The sequence below is a fragment of the Zingiber officinale genome, chromosome 7B (assembly GCF_018446385.1).
Source record: "Zingiber officinale cultivar Zhangliang chromosome 7B, Zo_v1.1, whole genome shotgun sequence".
Taxonomy (NCBI): domain Eukaryota; kingdom Viridiplantae; phylum Streptophyta; class Magnoliopsida; order Zingiberales; family Zingiberaceae; genus Zingiber; species Zingiber officinale.
The window spans coordinates 45,743,177-45,765,097 of record NC_055999.1 but is presented as its reverse complement, the minus strand read 5'-3'; the positions used below and the strand labels follow the sequence as shown (position 1 = coordinate 45,765,097).

Genomic DNA, 21,921 nt, shown 5'->3' with positions numbered 1-21,921 from the left:
TGATCTATGCATTTTTATACTTCCAGCTTTCCTTTTAGCATATTTACTCTTTTGGTTCGGAGATCTGCTTTTTGTGCATTTTCTGTACACAGGAGTCGATTTGGTGAAGAATCTACATCTTTGGGCATGCATTGGAGGAAACGAAGGGAGAAAGCACCGGGCCGTGTACCTCACACGACCATGCACTGGGATGGAGCTCGGGCCGTGTGGAGTTTGGCACCAACAGAAGAGGAAGATGACATGGCCGTGTGAACCTCGCACGGCCGTGTCAAGATTTGAAGCCAACCAGAGCAGAAGCCTTACATGGCCGTGTGGATCTGCAGTGTGGACGGCCGTGTCAAGATTTGCAGCCAACCATAGCAGAAGGTTACTGGCCGTGTGGAGTCACACGGCCGTGCAGTTTTGACAGAGAAGGAACTGGACATGGCCGTGTGAATCTCACACGGCCGTGTCACGGGGCCGTGTGGCGCCCGATTCCCTCCTCTATTTAAACCCTTCTTCATGAATTGAAAGGGGATCTCTCCCCCTTTGGGAGAAAGCAAGATTTGGTGGTTTCCTCCCATTCTTGGGAGGATTTCTGGGCAATTCTAAGGGAGATCTCGACGATTTCGACTCCGGAGCGTGGATTGGATCCGAAGACGAAGCTTCTTTGTAGATAAGTTTTCTCTTTTCCCCTCTTCTTGTTTTCTTGGATTGGGGATTCAAGGAATTCTTGTAATCTCTATTCACTCGGGTTTTCTTCCTCGATTCATGGAGTAGATCTTGTATTCTAGGATTAAGGGAGTATTTGTATGATGGATTGATGTAATCTCTTATGGATTTGCCATTTTCTTGCTTCAATGACATTATCTTTCTTGTATCAATTAGATCTTGAATGATTGATGGTGGTTTGTGCTTAATTCTCATTCTTGATTGATTGTTTGGATTTCTTATGGACTTGGTAAGGATAAACTCTCACTCGATCATCCGAGGGATCCACGTGACAGGTGCAAGCCCGTGTAAGGACGTTTGAGAGATAATCTTGAAGAGGAAATAGGAATATTCAAGAGAGTAGGATGGATTCTATGATTAGCTTCTTGTATCTTTATAGATTAATAAGTTGTGGGCTTCTATGTTGATATCCGAGGAAGGCATAGTAATAGGTGCGCTTCTGTGTAAGGACAACGTAGGTTCATGTCTAATTAATCCTATTTAGATACATTTCTCAGTCCTTAGCCGGTTGTCTATTGCAAGAGGGAACCGGCAACTTTCTACATGTTTGGAAATTGAGGAATAAGAATTGGTGAACCATTTACATTCAAGAAATCTTACAAAGAAACCGAAACTCCTAGAATCTCCCTTTATCATAACCCAAAACACTAAACTCTTGTTTGTTGATCTCTAATATTAGATTTGTTTACCTTTACTTTGCTTTTGAAACGATTGGATAGTTGTTTAGCTAATTCACATTGAGACATTTCTAGTGCTTATTCCTGTCCCTGTGGATACGATAATCTTTTATATTACTTGCGACATTTCCATACACTTGCGGAGTAGCGAAGGACTGCGCTATAACATTAGGAATTATCAATTGAGTTAGACTAAACATAACATTTGTTTTCCTTTCATATTGCATAGTTGTAACTAATCATTAGATTTCTGTTTTTTTTACTTTCTTGTATAACTTTCACTTCTTGTTAATTCTTTTTGTACAAACTCAATTCTGCATTTTTGATTCTTCTATTTTCCTTTTTGTGTCGAATTGCTATCTGCTATCTTGTTCTTGTGTATGCGAAGATCTAACTTTGCAGGGGAATTCTTTCCTTTTGACCCTGAGATTGATAGAACTTTCCATAAAAGAAGAATTCTGCAAAGGCAAATTGAAGAACAGGAACATTTGAATATGGCAAATAGACCACTTAAGGATTATGCAGCACCCTATGCGAGAGGTTTTCGATCTAGTATTTCAAGACCTTCAGTGGAAGCTAATAACTTTGAGATCAAACCCGCAATCATATCTATGGTGCAGCAGAACTAATTTGGTGGAGGACCTCATGAGGACCCTAATCAACACTTAGAGGTCTTTTATGAAATATGTGGTACCATGAAAATGAATGGAGTTCCCTCAGATGCAGTTAGATTATTATTATTTGGGTTTTCTCTAAGAGATAGGGCAAAGCAATGGCTGAATTCTTTGGCCCCTAATAGCATCACCACTTGGGAGCAGTGTGAGCAACAGTTTCTTGATAAGTTCTATCCACCAAGCAAAACAGCTCATATGAGGAATTTAATTGCAAGCTTCAAGCAAACTGACTCAGAATCTCTTTTTGAAGCATGGGATAGATATAATAGTATGCTCAGACAATGCCCACATCATGGGTTGGAAAGATGGTTAGTGTTGCACACTTTTTACAATGGTATCAATTATCATACCAAAGTGTCCCTTGATTCAGCTGCTGGAGGGGCACTTATGAACAAAAGCTTAGATGAAGCCGAAGAAATCATTGAAAGTGTAGCACAAAATCATCATCAATGGGCAAATGAAAGAAGTGGTGGCTATTCCTCTGTAAACCCAACAATTAAAGCATCAGGGAAGTTTGATGTAGATGCAGTCACTCTTTTGTCTGCAAAATTGGACGCTCTTACAAAGAAATTTGAGAATATGGGGACTAGTGCTAATATGGTCAATGCTATTAGTACATCTTGTGAAGTATGTGGGAGTTCAGAGTATTCAAATGACTCATGTCCATTGGGAGCTATCATTGCACAAATCAATCAACTTGAACAATGTGATGCAATCATGAGTTACAATCAAAGGCAGAACAACCCATACTCAAATACTTATAACCCTGGATGGAAGAGTCATCCAAATTTTTCTTACAGAAATAATCAAGATCAAGGACCATCTATGGGGGCAAGACCAAATTTTCAAGCTGGGCAACAAAATTTTCAACATCTATCTTCTCAAGGCTTACCAAAGTCAAATGTTGAAAAGATGCTTGAAGAAATTATCTCAACTCAGAATGAAATGAAGCAAGATATAGCAAAGCTCATTCAGAGAATGGATAATTCTGAAAAGCATCAAAAGATTCAGGATAGTCAAATTGCCCAACTAGCTTCCTCATCATCCAGAGCACCAGGACAACTTCCAGGAAAACCTGATGTGAATCCTATGGAGCATTGCAATAGGATTGAGCTTAGGAGCGGACAGACCTTGGGAGACTCCCAAGTGACTGCTTCAAAAGGGATACAAAAAGAAGAAGAGCTCCCTCCTCCTGTACCGAATCAGATTCAAGCTAATGAGGAGAGTACCATTGAGGTTGAAGAGACTCTTCCACTGAACCATCAGAGCAAAGCTGTCCCTTTTCCTCAGAGACTTACAATGCTCAAGAAGGATGAAGAATTTGGCAAGTTTCTAGAAAAGGTTAAGGAAATTTGTGTAGAGGTACCTCTTATTGATGCTATTCTACAAATGCCTAGATTTGCCAAATTTCTGAAGGATCTCATGTCAAATAAGAGAAGAAGAGGAGAGGTCGAGACCATTGCGCTTAGTGAGGAATGTAGTGCTATTTTTGAGAAGAACACTTCTCCAAAACTGAAGGACCCAGGGAGCTTTTATATTCCTTGCAACATAGGAAAAGAATTTTTTGAAAAAGCTTTCTGTGATTTGGGGGCGAGTGTTAGCCTCATTCCCTATTCAATTTGTAATAAATTAGGTCTCAAAAACATTAAACTTACTACTATGGCACTTCAACTTGCCGATCATTCCTGCAGGTACCCTTTGGGTATTATAGAGGATGTGCCGGTAGAGGTGGATGGGAATGTTATTCCCACAGATTTTGTCGTGTTGGACATGGAAGAGGACCCTAGGATTCCTATCATATTAGGAAGACCTTTCCTTGCTACAGCTGGAGCTATAATTGATGTCAAAAATCATAAGCTTTCTTTGGTAATTGGTAAGGAAAAGTTGGAATATGATTTATCTAATATCTCTAACCATGTCTCGTCTCTTTTAAATGCTTGTAGCAGGACAAGCATTTATAAACTTGAGGAATGGAATTTCCATCCTCATGGAAGGCCACCAAATGAAGGAGACAATGTGGTGGAAGATGTTGGGAGAAGATCTCCCAACGGAAACGAAAAGTATATCTGTCCTCCAAGGGCGAGGAAAAGGAGCGAATGATTAAGTTTGGTCGAGCTAAAGACCTTAAACAAGCGCTTCTTGGGAGGCAACCCAAGGGTTCTTTTAGTTAGTTTTGATTTGTATTGTAATTTCTTTTAGTTTGATGCATTCTTTTGATTCTGTTTTCGTTAGGTGCAAAAGCAGTCGTGTGCTATACGGCGAGCAAAGGCTGCGAGAAGGGAAGTGTTTGGGCGTGTCATCCGAGACACGGTGGGATCTCCAGAGGGGAATAGGCCGTGTCAGACACGGTGCAAAATCGAGAGGAAAGATGGAGGCGTGTCCCGGACACTGCGAGGAATCGAGAAGGAAGGGGAGGCCGTGTGGATCTACACGGCCCGTGCAAAGAATCCCGAGGGGAAAGATGGGGAGGCCGTGTAGATCTACACGGCCCGTGTAGGAGAACTACTAAAGTCTACCTCCTACCTCACACGGCCAGATCTTGGCCGTGTTCCGCACACCCCCAACTCTCCAAAACATATCTTTCTCTCCCAATTTCTTAAAAACTCCTCTCTAATCTCTCAAGATCTTTTAGATCCGATTCTCCTCCTCTCTAAGACTTGGACTTCTGTTCTCTTAACCTAAGATCTTTTGTTCTTTGAAGTTTCGTTCTTTGAGTTCCACAACTCTAGATAATTCTTCCCCTATCTAAACTCATCAAGATGTCTAATATTTTGAAGAGATTTCGCAAAGGAGGTGGTGGATCTAGTGGAGACAAAGAGAAGGAGCCATCAAGAGACAAAGGAAAACAACCAGTGAAGGGCAAAGGCAAAAGGACTTCACGCGACGAAGGTAATGACAATGAATTCAATATTGTGTTCAGAAATGATGATCAAGTAACTAGATTTGCAATTCTTGTCAATAGAAAGATAGTGTGTACTAGATATATGGACCCAACTGTTCTTGATATGCTTGGAATTAGGGAAGATGTAGATTTGATGATTGGGTTTTTGGATTGGAGTGATATTATGTACACACATTTGCCTACATATCCTCGTCTTGTTTTGGAATTTTTAAGTTCATTGGATGTCCATTTTACTAATGAAGATGATTATTATGGAAAAATCTCTTTTAGATTAATGAATCAAGAATTTCTATGGGCATTTAGTGACTTTAATTCTTGTTTTGGAATAACCACCGGTAGCCCTCATAGGTTTGACCCAAGGTTTAATTGGAATCATTTTTGGAATGCAATAACTGGGTTAGATCAACCTTATGAGCCTTCAAGAGCTAAGGCCTCCCATATGCAAAACCCCATCTTTAGGTATCTACATAGAGTCATGAGTAAAACTATTTTTGGTAGGGGAGAGAGTGATGGGGTGGTTAAGAATATAGAGCTTTATGCTTTATGGGCTATGCTTTATAAGGTTGAATTTGACTCTGGTTTTCATTTTGTTCAAACCTTATTGAGATCAGCTAGGGCATCATCGGGATCAATTGTTTTTGGTGGTTTGATTACCCGAATAGCTTATAATTTAAATCTTGATGTTGATGGGTTGGAAATAATTCATGGTAATGACATGATTGACATTGATACATGTCTTGCTATGAAAATGATCGTTCGGGATGAGAATGGTTTCGCGTTTCCTAGGAGGAGTGGTTCTCCTTTACCCCTTCCTTTTCCTGAACGAACTACTATTCGTAACGCAGCTAATTGGGTAATTTCTGAGTTAGATTTTGAGGATAACCCTTCTATACCTGGAGACACCGAGCCACATAATGAACCCTCGTCATCCGGACATACGCAGCCTTCTAGTTTTATGGAGCCTGCTAGGCATTCTTTTGCATATGGCACGGGATCTTCTAGGTTTGATTTTTCAGATTTTCGTGCGTCTCTAGAATCACTTCATGAGAAGCAAGATTCCCAACGAAAAATGTTGGAGGGTCGCTTCTCTTTATCTGATGATCAGTTTAGGGAGGTACAAAATCATTTTCAGTTTACGAGGAATTTTCAGGGTCAAGTGGCTGAGTTTGTGCAGGATTATGATACTGATCAGGCTAGGATGAGAGATTTTATGCAGAATATGACGCTTACTAGCCAACAAGTTGATGCTTTATATGAGTATCATAGATCTTTGGGTGAGATTCCAGGTTTTCCTAGTTTTCCTATTGGCCAACCACGTCGTAGACCTCCTTTCCCTCGTCCACCTCCTCCACCATACCGATTTCATCGGGACGATGAAAAGTTTGGGGGTGTCAGGTATTGTTTAGTTTGGTTTTCAGTTTTTAGTTTTTGATTAGTTTTTCAGGTTGGTTCTTATTTTCATTGCTTGTTTTTGAAATAATCATGGCAAAAAAATTTTTGAGAACATCAAATCTTCACTTATATGCTTTCTTGGATTCAAGCGAAATGTTAGCACGATTATTGTCTCGATTCATGATGTTCGCATGATGCTACTAGTAAACTTTGTGTAGTTCTTTTTTCTATCTTGGGTAGCATGAAACAAGCTAAGAATCTTATGGTGATGAGTTTTAGTTTTGGTTCAACCTTAAGGATTTTATCTTCACTACACTTGTGCTTGATGCTTGAATAGTTGATGTAATTGAAATAGTCATGATTCATCTTGTTTGCTTAGTACTTGGTTTCCATGGTGATTTCTCAACTTTCATTTTGGTTACTGGATGAGGCTCAAATCATTAAAGCTCATTTGGAAAAATCAAAATATCCCAACATGTATGCTAAAAGTACATTTGTGAATAAGTTTTGCACAATGCAAACACTTATAAAATAAAAAAAAAACACAATAAGGGATATAAAAAACAGTTGTCATGAGTGGAATCTAGCAAGTCACCCCTTTGAGACCGAGTTAGGTTACTGGGGAAATGACTGTTTAGCTTCTCTTGAGATTGAGCACACCTTTGAGACCTTGGGTTAGTTGAGAAATATGAACCAAGTGAATGGTAAGTAAGTGCCTATCACTGGTTACTTGTCTTTCACTGGAAACATTAGGAATTCAAATTTGATGACGACTTGACTAGGACATGGATTGAAACTTGAAGGGTGTTGAGTTACTTTTACACTGCGCACAAGATTCTTATGCTTGAACCATACTTTACTTGTTTCCATGATCATGCTTGTTAATGAAACTTTTTGATAGAATTAGGAAAGTGCACTGGGTTTTATGAATGTGTTGTAGAACATATGAATTTAGACTGCAGCATTTTGCTTGAGGACAAGCAAAAGTTTGCCTGGTGATGTGCGTAGATTATATACTCTTTTATGCATGTTTTTACGCACATTTACATACTTTGAGCATGCTTGATCTATGCATTTTTATACTTCCAGCTTTCCTTTTAGCATATTTACTCTTTTGGTTCGGAGATCTGCTTTTTGTGCATTTTCTGTACACAGGAGTCGATTTGGTGAAGAATCTACATCTTTGGGCATGCATTGGAGGAAACGAAGGGAGAAAGCACCGGGTCGTGTACCTCACACGGCCCTGCACTGGTATGGAGCTCGGGCCGTGTGGAGTTTGGCACCAACAGAAGAGGAAGATGACATGGCCGTGTGAACCTTGCACGACCGTGTCAAGATTTGAAGCCAGCCAGAGCAGAAGCCTTACAGGGCCGTGTGGATCTACACGGCCGTGTGAGACTTCCAGCAAGCAAGCAGGCTGTGGCAGTGTGCACCCCACGGCCGTGTAGCATTTCCAGAGAGAAGAAGGGTTCTGGCCGTGCGAGTCACACGGCCGTGTCACGGGGCCGTGTGGCGCCCGATTCCCGTGGCCATGTGGCGCCCGATTCCCTCCTCTATTTAAACCCTTCTTCATGAATTGAAAGGATCTCCCTTTGGGAGAAAGCAAGATTTGGTGGTTTCCTCCCATTCTTGGGAGGATTTCGGGCAATTCTAAGGGAGATCTCGACGATTTCGACTCCGGAGCGTGGATTGGATCCAAGACGAAGCTTCTTTGTAGATAAGTTTTCTCTTTCTCCCTTTTCTTGGATTGGGGATTCAAGGAATTCTTGTAATCTCTATTCTCTCGGGTTTTCTTCCTCGATTCATGGAGTAGATCTTGTATTCTAGGATTAAGGGAGTATTTGTATGATGGATTGATGTAATCTCTTATGGATTTGCCATTTTCTTGCTTCAATGACATTATCTTGCTTGTATCAATTAGATCTTGAATGATTGATGGTGGTTTGTGCTTAATTCTCATTCTTGATTGATTGTTTGGATTTCTTATGGACTTGGTAAGGATAAACTCTCACTCGATCATCCGAGGGATCCACGTGACAGGTGCAAGCCCGTGTAAGGACGTTTGAGAGATAATCTTGAAGAGGAAATAGGAATATTCAAGAGAGTAGGATGGATTCTATGATTAGCTTCTTGTATCTTTATAGATTAATAAGTTGTGGGCTTCTATGTTGATATCCGAGGAAGGCATAGTAATAGGTGCGCTTCTGTGTAAGGACAACGTAGGTTCATGTCTAATTAATCCTATTTAGATACATTTCTCAGTCCTTAGCCGGTTGTCTATTGCAAGAGGGAACCGACAACTTTCTACATGTTTGGAAATTGAGGAATAAGAATTGGTGAACCATTTACATTCAAGAAATCTTACAAAGAAACCGAAACTCCTAGAATCTCCCTTTATCATAACCCAAAACACTAAACTCTTGTTTGTTGATCTCTAATATTAGATTTGTTTACCTTTACTTTGCTTTTGAAACGATTGGATAGTTGTTTAGCTAATTCGCATTGAGACATTTCTGGTGCTTATTCCAGTCCCTGTGGATACGATAATCTTTTATATTACTTGCGACATTTCCGTACACTTGCGGAGCGTAACATACGCCCAAGATTTAGTATGATCGGTAGGTAACGATTTACCAATTACATCTCTATGCAACTCTTGTTTATAGGATCATTATCCGCAGTTATATTAAAACTTGAGTTAGCTTTGGCTAATACGCCCAAGAATTAATATAAATGTGATTTATGTCCTATCTTTCCAACCATTGGAAGAATGCCTATAGTTGTACTCGATCCAACCGAGTTGACTAGGAATACTCAATCTAATTGAGTTTGTATTCGCCCATGCGTTGATAAGCGGGACCAAGATTGTCCCTCCGTACCCTACCAAGATAATATGTGTTGCTCTGCTTTGGCAGATTCAACAACACATGTGATCGAGGTAGTGATAGGTATCACGACATGGTAGGCATTAGAGTTGACACGATTTAGATCTAATCTCATCGTGGATGTGTATCAAATACGCGATAGATCTAATCTAATCGAAAGGGTGCATCTTGTACATGATTTAGATCTAATCTAATAGTTAGGCACTAATTAACTACTAATCATGCATCACATACACACAAGCAATTAATTAAATTAATTTGTGATTAGTCATGGCCCTACTACAATCTTCTCAAGCCAATGAGAAGATCGGATGGTCAACCTAGGGTCAACAGCTTCTCAAGCTCCTCCCTTTGACCACCTTGTGTTGCTCGCGCCCTCCTCGTAACTCCATCTCGAGTGGACCTTCCACGGCTCCAATTTTGTACATTACAATATTGAAACTCGGGTTACATTCGAGTCTAAACTAATTTACAACAAGAATAAATAGAGAAAGGCACGACACGCAGGTCACGAATTAAATGTACAACACGCATAACACAAATGACGGCACGCAGGCCGTAATATGAATTACAACACAAATATACCAATCCAATTGGGTCTTTTTGGGCCATGACTATCACAAATTATACATAATTCTAAATTATGTCATTTTCATAATTTTCTGTAATTTTAATACTAATTTTTACAATTTTACGAGTAAAATTTCCCTGCAGTCCCGTTTAGCGATTTTCGGGCGCAATCGCGGAACGAATCCCCTTGCGGGGTCAAGGGCAGCGCCCCTACCCGCGATCTAACCATCGCGAGTGTCCCTAAGCGATCCTACAGTGCCTTAGCTCACTGTCCCAAAAATTTTTGGGGCGAAACCTTGCCGTTTCGGAAAAATCTTCTCGGTAGCTGAAGCCTACAAGTGTATAAACACTTGTGCTTCGCTTCTATGAGAAAATTACTCATAAAAACCATAAAAACTTAAATTTACAGAAAATCACAGAAGCTATATTTTTCATAAAAATCAAATTAAACTCGTACAAGCCTTCGCATGTGGCTCTGATACCACTGTTGGGTTTTTCGGGCCGCGAAAATCGCTTTTTCGCGTCGCGGAAACCCCGAAACCCCCGCCATCGGATCTGTGCGAAGAAAAATAAAACAAAAATATGAGTACGAGTTTCTAAAGTATAGATCTACACTAGATAAGAGCGTTACCCTCGATGCGATGCCCTTCGCTATCCCGCTAGTCCAACGGTTTACCAGATCTCAAGATTGTCAAAGTAGACAACCCTCTAGAAGTATCCACACGAACAAAATTAGGTGGAGGGGACCGAACAAAATTAGGTGGAGGGGACCGTGGGAGAGTAAGAAGAGAGAGCTCTAGAAGGAAGAAGATGAGAGTTACTTTACAAAATGAAAACTCACCACCACATTCATGTGGCCGGCCACATTAAGAGAAGTTGTAACCTCCATGGAATGCCAAGAGTCACAACTCTTGGTAACTCCCATGAGGTGGCATCCCACTTAAGCAACCATGATGATGTGGAGCATCATCATTGGCCCAATCAATGCCAACTCACCAATGAGGTGGCATAAAGTCAAGTCAAACTTGACTCTTCATCTTCCTTTCAAGTCAAGACAAACTTGACTTAATCTCTCTCATGGTTGATCTAATCCAACCATTTAATTCAAGCCAATTTAATATAATAAATCTAATTCATTTAATTAAATTGATTCAATGAGTCATAATCTAAATTAGACTCATTAAACACATGAATCAACTTGAGTCCAACTCAATTAGCCCAATTAGGATTACTCTTAATCCAATTTGATTCATTACATGAATTTAATCCTCTTGGTTCATCATATGAACCTAATCTCCATCTAATTGTCCTTAGTGTGTGACCCTATAGGTTCTTGTAACGTTGGTAATGCCCCTAAACCCATTTAGGAGCATAAGTAATGAGCGGTATCTAGCAACACATCATTACTACCCAAGTTACAAGAATGTGGAGATCCAACATCACCTTGTGACTACTAATTGTGACTCTTCACAATATATGACAAGTGTCCTTCTATCCTAGACATCTAGATTGATCAATGTGAGGCATAGACCGTGTCATCCTCTGACCAATCTAAATCTTGATCTCCAAGTAGACTCACTAAATCAAATGAGCTCAATATCTCATATTGACTCATTTGGGCATGGCCATGCACTTCGTGGTCTCACTCTATCAAGAATATCGATGTCGCTCCCGTCATATAGGAGGGATAGATCCCATCTACTTCACTCATATCCCTCTGCATAATTCGTTATATACCCAGTAATCGCCTTTATAGTCCAACCAGTTACGGGTGACGTTTGACGAAACCAAAGTACATAACTCCTTATGTAGGGATCCATGGTGACTTCAGGTCTAAGAACTAGTAGTCATACTAATAGCCACATGAGAAAGTATATGACACTCATATAATGATCCATGATACTTTTTCATGGTGGGTCATTCAGTATACATTCTCCAATGCATACCCTTGTGTCAACTTGATATCTCTATATCCATGACTTGTGAGATCAAGTCATCGAGTTGACCTACATGCTAGTCTTATTGCATTAACATTGTCCCTGAATGTTAATACTCGACTAGGAATGATTAAGAGTAGTGTTCCCTATATCATCTTACTATCGGTTCAACTAACCGATTGATATAGGTGAGAACCTTCTACTCAAGGACGCTATTATACTTAGTTTATTTGGCACCAATACAAGTAAGTATAATAACGAAAACAAATGCTTTTATTTATATATAAGAATATGATACAATAAGTCCATAATACAATCATCAAATGATTGGCTCTAGGGCTCTAACTAACAGTTGAAGCCATATCTTCCTAGACATGCATAGACTAAGCTTCCCTAACATACTATCATCCAAAATTTCACCAGTACTATAGGTCAAGTTAAACTTGTTCCCTTTCTAATTAGTTATAATGACCCTGCCGAGTAGCTTGTTTTGGGTTACCCTGCCGGGTAGGTTAGTTTTGGAGGTGCCAGCTATTCTGGAGCCTCCACCTAAATTATTGATAATTTTATTTATTTTTATTTAATTTATAGATTAGTTTTAAGTTTTTACTTTTAATTTAATTATATTTTAATTATGTTCTTTTAATGATTTATCAGTTTATTAATACAGTTTTTCTTTTGGTTCCCCCTGGATCATAGCCTCGATATGGTCTATCAAGGTAATGTACTTGATCCTTGGGAACCCAATATTGACCAAGTCCAATTTGATTAACTAAGTTGGACTTGGGTACCCATGCTTAGACTATTTTACTATTTGGTCTGTTGACTAAGGTTAGATAGGATCGATATTTCTTTTTGGTCTTAAAACCTAATCCAGATCTATTGTAAACGGCTCTTTGTGTCCCAAGAATTAGGTCAAGGTTCTTGGAGCCCAAAGAAAACTATTCCAATGTCTTCTTCAAATCCTTGACCTGAGTTTTCAGACTTGAATTTTCTTCCTCAAGCTTTTGGACTTGAGTTGAATTTCCAGTCTGAACTGGGTCAGGCAAGGGTTTGGAGTTAATCACTTCTTTAAGGGTTGCTACCTCCTTTAGAAGTGACTTGATTCGAATATTGGATTTTGCTAATGATCCTGTCCGAACTGTGAGTTGATGAAAGCTGGGGATGTGGTACTCTCTGCTAGCTCCGCGTAGACGCCGAGATGAGGTGGACCTCCGACGAACCTGCAACAAAGCCGGGCCGGGAAGGGGTTCCCGGCGATGACCCTCCGACGCTCAAGTCAGGCGAGAAGAAAGCTGAAGCGAAATAAGGAGAACTGTAGCTACAATATAGTTGATTGCATACCTCCGTCGAAGTCTAGGGGTCCTTATATAGGCCCCTGGGGAAGTGCGTGCACGCTCATCGACGCGTGCATGCTTCCCCAAACATACCTCCAAATGGATGTGTCAGAAAATCATGTCTGACGCCATACCGCAACCGCCCGAGCATATCTCTGACATGACAGTGGAAATTTCCACGGTACGATTCTCTGTTTGGTCCAGCCGTCGACCATGTTGTCTGTCGGTGGCACATATCTCAAGAAGGATATCTGTGGCCATCGCCTTTGTACTCTTTCGCACCTTCTGTCTTTTATCAGGGCGAGCGGGAGAGACGCTCAGCCATACTGATCGGGCCGAGCGGGACCACGCCTCGGCCATACTGGTCGTCCGGGGGGACGCAGGCGGGGCCGAGCGGGTGGGCCGCTCGGTCATAGGCTCGGATGAATAGCGCCTACGTCGGCTTACGGCCTAGCTGAGCGACCGCTCAGCCCAATCAGCTGTCATATGTGGATTCCTGAGCGTCAGAAACTCGACCCTTAGCCGAGTTATCTCCTTGCCGACCTGGCCTTCTTCCGCGGATGATCGGCAAGGTGGCCTCCCGCTCGGCTCACCTTTTACGTCGATCATCTCGACCTTGACCTCCACGTGTCATTAACCTCTGTTCGTACGGGACCCCTCCTTTGCTACCGGATCACGTGCCTCCCCCTCAAGTTTAGTTGAAGGAGGCTGCAAGTCCGACTGTCTGGACTATCGGCCTGGCGACATGACGGTCGTTCCGTATCTGATGAGAATGCCGCTCGGCATGGAACCCACTAACACTTGGAGAGTTTGACTTGCCGGTGGTTATCTTGCCGACCCAACGCCGGGCAACGCTGATGTCCTCCGAGTTTCCTTGGAATTCATGCAAATCCTCGCCATTAAGGCCGAGCAGGCGCCCTCACCTGCATAATGGGGGTCATTAAATGCGCCTAATGGGGCGATGCCACGTGGCCAGGCGGTCGTCATCGCCTGCTCGAGCTGTCAGGCTCGATATGACCCCTGGCACTTTGAATTCAATGGGTGGATGCGCTCCTCGGATCCCGTGCCCTGGATCGGGTGGTCCCTGCAGCTCAATCCCAACCTTTATAAGGCCGCCTCCTCTCCTTCCGCCGCTTCCGCTTTATCACGCTCGTGTTCTTTGAAGGTTCTTGCTCTATTCTTCGGCGAACCAATTCTCCAGCATTCCGACCATTAGTTCTCTTCTCCAACAATCCTTTTCTCTGTAAGAATTCTTTGCCCGCTCCTTTTCTGTTTTCTTCGCGCTTTCCTTCGCATTCCGGTGGTGTCTGCGCTCCGTAGGCACGGTCCTGCTCACCGCCCCCGTTGTCTTCTACTTTCCCTTTGCTTCGCCTTCCGGCTGTAATGGATAGTTCTTCTGCCTCCTCTCCTGGTCTTTGGTATCAAACCATGGAGAGTAGGTTTGATTCGGGAGATGCCTTCAAGATAATCAATACCTATGACATCCCCTCTGACCATAAACTCGTTTTGGCCGAGTCATCCGACCGGCCACATGACCCACCGGTCGGGACTGTTACCTTCTTCTGCGACCAATTCGTAGGTGGCCTTAGGTTTCCGATCCACCCATTCATCTTAGAAGTTTGCAATTATTTTCGTATTTCGCTCGGCCAGCTCGTGCCAAATTTCTTTAGGCTGCTGTGCGGCGTAGTTGTGCTCTTCCGGGTTCACAATATTCCCCTTAAGCCCCAAATCTCTATTATTTTTACTACCCCAAACAGTCCGAGCTGGGCACCTTCTTGTTTCAAGCTCGGATTGGTCTAGTTTTCTTTGATAAAATGTCCACCTCTAATAAGCATTGGAAAGAGCATTTTTTCTTCCTGCGTTTTCCCAAGCCGCCACCTTTCCGAACTGGATAGCAAACTTCGTTGCTAACTCCCCCCGACCTGAAAAGGTACCGGACTGAGCCCGCCTTTCTACACGCGGTGAACTTGCTAGCCGGGCTGAAGCTGGATATCCATAAGCTGCTGCCCGAAGGGATGATGTACCTATTCAGATTAAACCCGATCCGAACGCGGCTTCCGAACGACCCGGGTAAGGAATAACCTTCTTTCCTTTTCTTGGCGTCTAACTGATTTCTTTTCTTTTTCTTGCAGCCGAGACAATGATGAGATCGGTAGTGTTTGGCATGCTGAAACGCAAGGCCGCCGAGATAGAGGTGGCTGCAGCACAGGAGGTGGAGAAACTCGGCTTAACCCCGATTGGCTCGCATGAAGGTGAGAGTGACGAGGCGCAGATGGCGGGTGAGACGTCTGCCGCTCGGACGATTACCCCAGAGGCAGCCGGGGAGACCGCCTCTTCAAGCGTGCCACCGGCCGCTAGGCCTGAGGAAGCTGAGACGACTGAAGATGAAATTCCATTGGCTGGGCGCAAGCGCCGCCGCACGGGCACTCCAACCTGCTCGGCCGCCTCTGTCGTTCACGTCTCCGAACTGATGGCCGACCCTCTAGCTCCAGCGTCCGTGGAAGCGCTGTCGTCCGACCGGACCTTATCTCAAGGAGACTGGCCTTCCGACCCCGTCGCCGCTCAACCCCTTAGCTCACTCCCTCCAGCTCGCCAGATAATCAAGCAATCTCTCATCCGCTCTGAGCCGGTCAGACAAACTTCTGCTCCTTCCGCGTCCGCTCAATCCACTCCGGGCCGGCACAGGACTATCAAAGCTCTGCTCCACCTACCGACAGAGGAATATCTGCAGAAGGCCGACCAGCCGTCGAGCCCCGAACACTTGATAACAATTCGGGGGCCTCTCGTAAAAGTCTGGGAGGACGCCCGAGCGCGCGTGGGCGTAATGCCACCAGGGCTGCTCGGCAACAGCTATCTGCAACAAACTACTGGAGTAACTCTTACAAGCTTTTTCTTCTTATCCTCCTCTATTCAGTATTTTACATTTTCAACCGAATCGCAGCATTGGGTCGAGAGTATAGCGGTGTGCCATCGCTTATCTTTCCTCGAGGAGGAATTCAAAAAGCTCAAGGTCTCTGGGGGGACCCCTCTTCAAGGCCCTTCCTATGCCGAGCTGAAGGCCGATCTGGAGAAGACCAACAAACTGTTGGAGGCCGAGTGGCACAGATCCTCGGGCTTACAGACCATGGTGGATCGGCTCGAGACCTAGGTCAAAACATATGACAAGAAGATCACTTTGGCCAACAACAGGAAGAATCAGGCCATCACCGACCTGGAGGCAAAGAATGCTGCAGCCCAGGCTCTTGAGGTCAAAGTCAACGAGTTGACCGACTTGCTGGCTGCCGAGAAGAATGGCCGTTTGGCGGAGGTGGCCACCCTTCAGACTGACCTGAAGACACTCTAAGAGGCGCTAGATGCCTCTCGCGCTGCCTTCACAGAATATCAGGATGCCAAGCCGAGTCAAGTCGCTGTCATGCAGCAGAATTACATCCGCTCGGAGAAGTTTGTAGAGAAGGCCTGCGCTCGGCTCGTCCACACTTTCGAGCTAGCTATCACCGCAACGGCTGACTATCTGAAGAAAAAGGGCCAACTACCTGAAGACTTTACTGTTCTTGTCCGCGACCATGCCGACCTTCTGACCACGATTTCGGACGAGATTTGTAATTATTTAGAGTGAAGTCCTGAATGTATGTTGGTCGTCCGGCCTATATCACCCTTTTGTAATTGCCGTTCAGCTAGTTTTGTTGAATGAATCTTTCTATGCCCATTTTCTTGTCTAATCATCATGCGCATTGGGACCGCGTGGCTTGTGAGCCCGTGCCTCTCGACGTTCACGTTATCGTTCGACAGTCGAATGCCAGATCACCTTCATAAGTTTCCTTGGGCTTTTGTGATGCCAAGGTTGGGCCCTCTAGCTGTCGTTCGACAATCTACAAGTCAGGTTTTGATTGCCGATCCACGAACTCTGGGCCGGGGGGTTTTTAGTCGTCGGCCCGACTTTGGGACTTAACGTCGCCGTTCGACGGTCTTCCGAGCGGGATATTTATGGTCACCGCTTCGATTCTAGAGTTTAACGTCGTCGCTCGACGGTCTTTGGGCCGGGGGGTTTATAGTCACCGGTCCGACTCTAGAGTTTAACGTCGCCGCTCGACGATCTTCCGAGCAGGGTATTTATTGTCGCCGCTTCAACCCTAGAGTTTAACTTCGTCGCTCAACGGTCTTCCGAGTGGGGTATTTATGGTCGTCGCTTCGACCCTAGAGTTTAACATCGCCGCTCGATGGTCTTCGGGCCGGGGGGTTTATAGTCGCCGGTCCGACTCTAGAGTTTAATGTCGCCGCTCGACGGTCTTCCGAGCGGGGTATTTATGGTCACCGCTTCGACCCTAGAGTTTAACGTCGCCGCTTGACGGTCTTCGGGCCGGGGGGTTTATAGTCGCCGGTCCGACTCTAGAGTTTAACGTCGCCGCTCGACGTTCTTCCGAGCGGGGTATTTATGGTCGCCGCTTCGACCCTAGAGTTTAACGTCGCCGCTCGACGGTCTTCCGAGCGGGGTATTTATGGTCGCCGCTTCGACCCTAGAGTTTAACGTCGCCGCTCGACGGTCTTCGGGCCGGGGGGTTTATAGTCGCCGGTCCGACTCTAGAGTTTAACGTCGCCGCTCGACGGTCTTCGGGCCGGGGGGTTTATAGTCGCCGGTCTGACTCTAGAGTTTAACGTCGCCGCTCGACGGTCTTCCGAGCGGGATATTTATGGTCGCCGCTTCGACCCTAGAGGTTAACGTCGCCGCTCGACGGTTTTCGGGCCGGGGGGTTTATAGTCGCCGGTCCGACTCTAGAGTTTAACGTCACCGCTCGACGGTCTTCCGAGCGGGATATTTATGGTCGCCGCTTCGACCCTAGAGTTTAACGTCGCCGCTCGACGGTCTTTAGGCCGGGAGGTTTATAGTCGCCAGTCCGACTCTAGAGTTTAACGTCGCCACTCGACGGTCTTCCGAGAGGGGTATTTATGGTCACCGCTTCGACCCTAGAGTTTAACGTCGCCGCTCGACGGTCTTCAGGCCAGGGGGTTTATAGTCGCCGGTCCAACTCTAGAGTTTAACGTCGCCGCTCGACGGTCTTCCGAGCGGGGTATTTATGGTCGCCGCTTCCACCCTAGAGTTTAACATCGCCGCTCGACGGTCTTCAGACTGGGGGGTTTATAGTCGCCTGTCTGACTCTAGAATTTAACGTCGCCGCTCGACGGTTTGAAGAAGTTTTGTCGTTCGGCTCCCATTAGTTATGCCTTGGCGTTTTTATGATCTTATTCCTGCATTCAAAGGATAGCACAGAATGGGAATACACGCAATTAATTACACAGGCGCACCTTTTACCCATCTCGATACGACTGGAGGTGATTAGCGCTCCATGGTCGTTCCAGCCGTCGTCTGTCTCGATCTTCAAGGTAGTATGCCCCCGATCGGAGCTTCTCGACGACCTTGAAGGGTCCCACCCAGGGAGCCTCCAGCTTGCTCACATCACAGACTGACTTCACCTTCTTCCATACTGGATCACCGACCTGGAATGCTCTAGGGATTACTCGCCTATTGTAATTTTGCTTCATTCTCTGCTGGTACGCCATTAGCCGAACAGCTGCTTTAGCTCGCGCTTCATCTACTAAATCCAGCTCCAGCTACCTCCGCTCGGATGATGACATTCTGCTCTGCGCTGAAGTCTCGGTTTCTTTGCTTCACTGGCCGAGCGTCTGGTCGGACATGGAGCTCATGCTGTGCTACGCTCGGCAAAATGCCCGGCAACTCATGGGTTGACCATGCGAAGACATCATGGTTAAGTCATAGGCACTCGACCAGCTCCTCCCTCTGGCTCTCCTCCAAGTCAGACGCTATGAATGTTGTGGCTTCTGGCCGGTCGAGCTGGATTTGTACTTCCTCCTTTTCCTCGCAAATTAAAGTTGGAGGTTTTTCAGTTACGGTATTTACCTCACAGCGCGGTGTTTTCCCCGCGGACCTTGACTCAGCTCGGACCATTTCAACATAGCATTGTCGGGCGGCCAGCTAGTCTCCTCGGACTTCGCCCACTTGGTCTTCCACGGAGAACTTGATCTTCTGGCAAAAAGTGGAGACAACCGCTCAGAATTCGTTGAGTGCGGGTCGCCCCAATATGACATTGTAAGCGGAGGGGCCATCGAACACTATGAAGTTAGCGGTTCTTGTTCTTCGTAGCGGCTCCTCACCCAGCGATATAGCCAGCCTGGTCTGGCCGACCGGCAAGACCTTGTTGCCGGTGATTCCATACAAGGGTGTTGTCATAGGGAGCAGCTCGGCGCGATCAATTTGTAGTTGGTCGAACGCCTTTTTGAAGATGATATTGACCGAGCTGCCTGTATCAATAAAAATACGGTGAATAGTGTAATTTGCTATTACCGCTCGGATGATGAGTGTGTCATCGTGCGGCACTTCGACTCCTTCCAGGTCCCTAGGCCCGAAGCTGATCTCGGGACCCTATGCTCGTTCTTGACTGCAGCCTACTACATGAATCCTTAACTATCGAGCATGTGACTTTCAGGCCCTGTTGGGATATCCTCCCGTAGGGCCCCCAGCGATGATGTTGATTTCGCACCGAGTGGTATTGCTGTGATTTTCCTCCTCCCGAGCGGAGGGCCTTGCTCGCTCCTGTGAGGCTCGGGGGTTGGCCCTCGGCGGATGATGATGCTGCCGCTCGACCGACTCCCTGGCCCCACATCGTCCGATGTCCTGGTGTCGGGGGCGCCGATCAGGTGATGGGGATCAGCGGTGATAACTCCTAGGCACGAGGTGAGCGATCGGCGGAAGGCTCCGGCAGTCACGGGTGTTGTGGATGGCTGACTGGTGAAGCGAACAGAACATGGGAGTCCATACCTTTCCCTTCTGCTTAGGCCGATCAGCCGCCACATGCTGAACAACCTGCGGTCTTGATTCATGGTGTGGACGTACTCCTTCTGCTCGAGGTCCTCTTGGCGGTTGATGGCTGGTTGGTTGCCTCCGCTCGACGTGCGCCAGCGGCTCGGCTGTCTTTTCTTCTTGCCGCCTAGGCTTCCTCCACATTGATGTATTCATTGGCTTTGTGCAGCATATGGTCGTAGCTGCGAGGCGGCTTTCTGATGAGCGAGCGAAAGAAATCGTCGTCCACAAGCCCTTGTGTGAACGCGTTCATCATGGTTTCCGAGGTGACTGTCGGGATATCCATGGGCACCTGGTTGAAGCACTGGATATAAGCTCGGAGCATCTCCCTCGGGCCTTGTTTTATGGCGAACAAGTTGACGCTGGTCTTCTGGTAGCGGCTGCTACTCGCGAAATGATGAAGAAAAACTGTGCGGAATTCTTTGAAGCTTGTGATAGATCTGTCCGGCAGCCTCCGGAACCACCGTTGCGCCGATCCCGAAAGGGTGGTGAGAAATACCCTACACTTTACACCATCTGTATATTGATGTAAAGTGGTCATGTTGTCAAACTCACCCAGATGGTCATCCGGGTCGGTGGTCCCGTTATATTCTCCGATTGTCGGGGGTGTGTAGTGCCTTGGCAATGGATCCTGAAGAATGGCCTCGGAAAACTGTCGATTGATCCGCTCGGGGGATGACCCAGCCCAAGGTGCCTTCCCCTTCATAGCATCCCGTACGGGCGCTTCATCTGATGACCCTTGATTGGCCTGTGCCAGCTCGGACGGAGTCTGAAATAATGCCTGATGAAACGTAATAGGGGCGGGTGGCGCATTCCCTGGAGTGTCGGTCTGACCTTTATTCTGCGCTCATGTGGAGTATTGCTCTGGTCGGTTCTCCTCCGCCGCTCGGCCACCTGACGCCGAAGTTGCCCGTTGTGCTAACCGCTCGGCTAGAGCCTGCTGTTGTTGTTGCTCCACAATTTTTGCCACTCTTGCCTCAATAAGTGCGTCGAGCTCCTCCTAAGAGAGTGTCACGGTGTGTGGTCGTCCATCTCCTTCCATCTTCTCTGCTCGGATTCAGGTGCGTTCCCACAGACGACGCCAATTTGATCATGCCCGAACTGTGAGTTGATGAAAGCTGGGGATGTGGCACTCTCTGCTAGCTCCGCGTAGACGCCGAGATGAGGTGGACCTCGGGCGAACCTGCAACAAAGCCGGGTCGGGAAGGGGTTCCCGGCGACGACCCTCCGACGCTCAAGTCAAGCGAGAAGAAAGCTGAAACGAAATAAGGAGAGCTGTAGCTACAGTAAAGTTGATTACATACCTCCGTCGAAGTCTGGGGGTCCTTATATAGGCCCCCGGGGAGGCGCGTGCACACTCATCGACGCGTGCGCGCTTCCCCAAACATACCTCCAAATGGATGTGTCAAAAAGCACGCCTGACGTCATACCGCAACCGCCCGAGCATATCTCTGACATGACAGTGGAAACTTCCACCATACGATTCTCTGTCTGGTCCGACCGCCGACCATGCTATCTGTCGACGGCACATATCTCGAGAAGGATATCTGTGGTCGTCGCCTTTGTACTCTTCCGCACCTTCTGTCTTTTATCGGGCCGAGCGGGAGAGACGCTCGGCCATACTGATCGGGCCGAGCGGGACCACGCCTCGGCCATACTGGTCGTCCGGGGGGACACAGGAGGGCCCGAGCGGGTGGGCCGCTCGGTCATATGCTCGGATGAATAGCACCTACGTCGGCCTACGGCCTAGCTGAGCGGCCGCTCGGCCCAATCAGCTGTCGTATGTGGATTCCTGAGCGTCGAAAACTCGACCCTTAGCTGAGTTATCTCCTTGCCAACCTGGCCTTCTTCCACGGACGATCGGCAAGGTGGCCTCTCGCTCGGCTCACCTTTTACATCGATCGTCTCGACCTTGACCTCCACGTGTCATTAACCTTTGTTCGTACGGGACCCCTCCTTTGC

General features: G+C 46.0%; 1 non-coding gene across 1 annotated transcript; it reads right to left on the bottom strand.

Annotated features, from left to right (window-relative positions):
* Positions 1–2,255: 2,255 nt before the first annotated feature.
* LOC122007571 lies at positions 2,256–2,361 on the bottom strand. The gene has a single exon (XR_006119042.1). It is a non-coding gene; the product is annotated as a small nucleolar RNA R71 (small nucleolar RNA).
* Between the last annotated feature and the right edge of the window lie 19,560 nt (positions 2,362–21,921).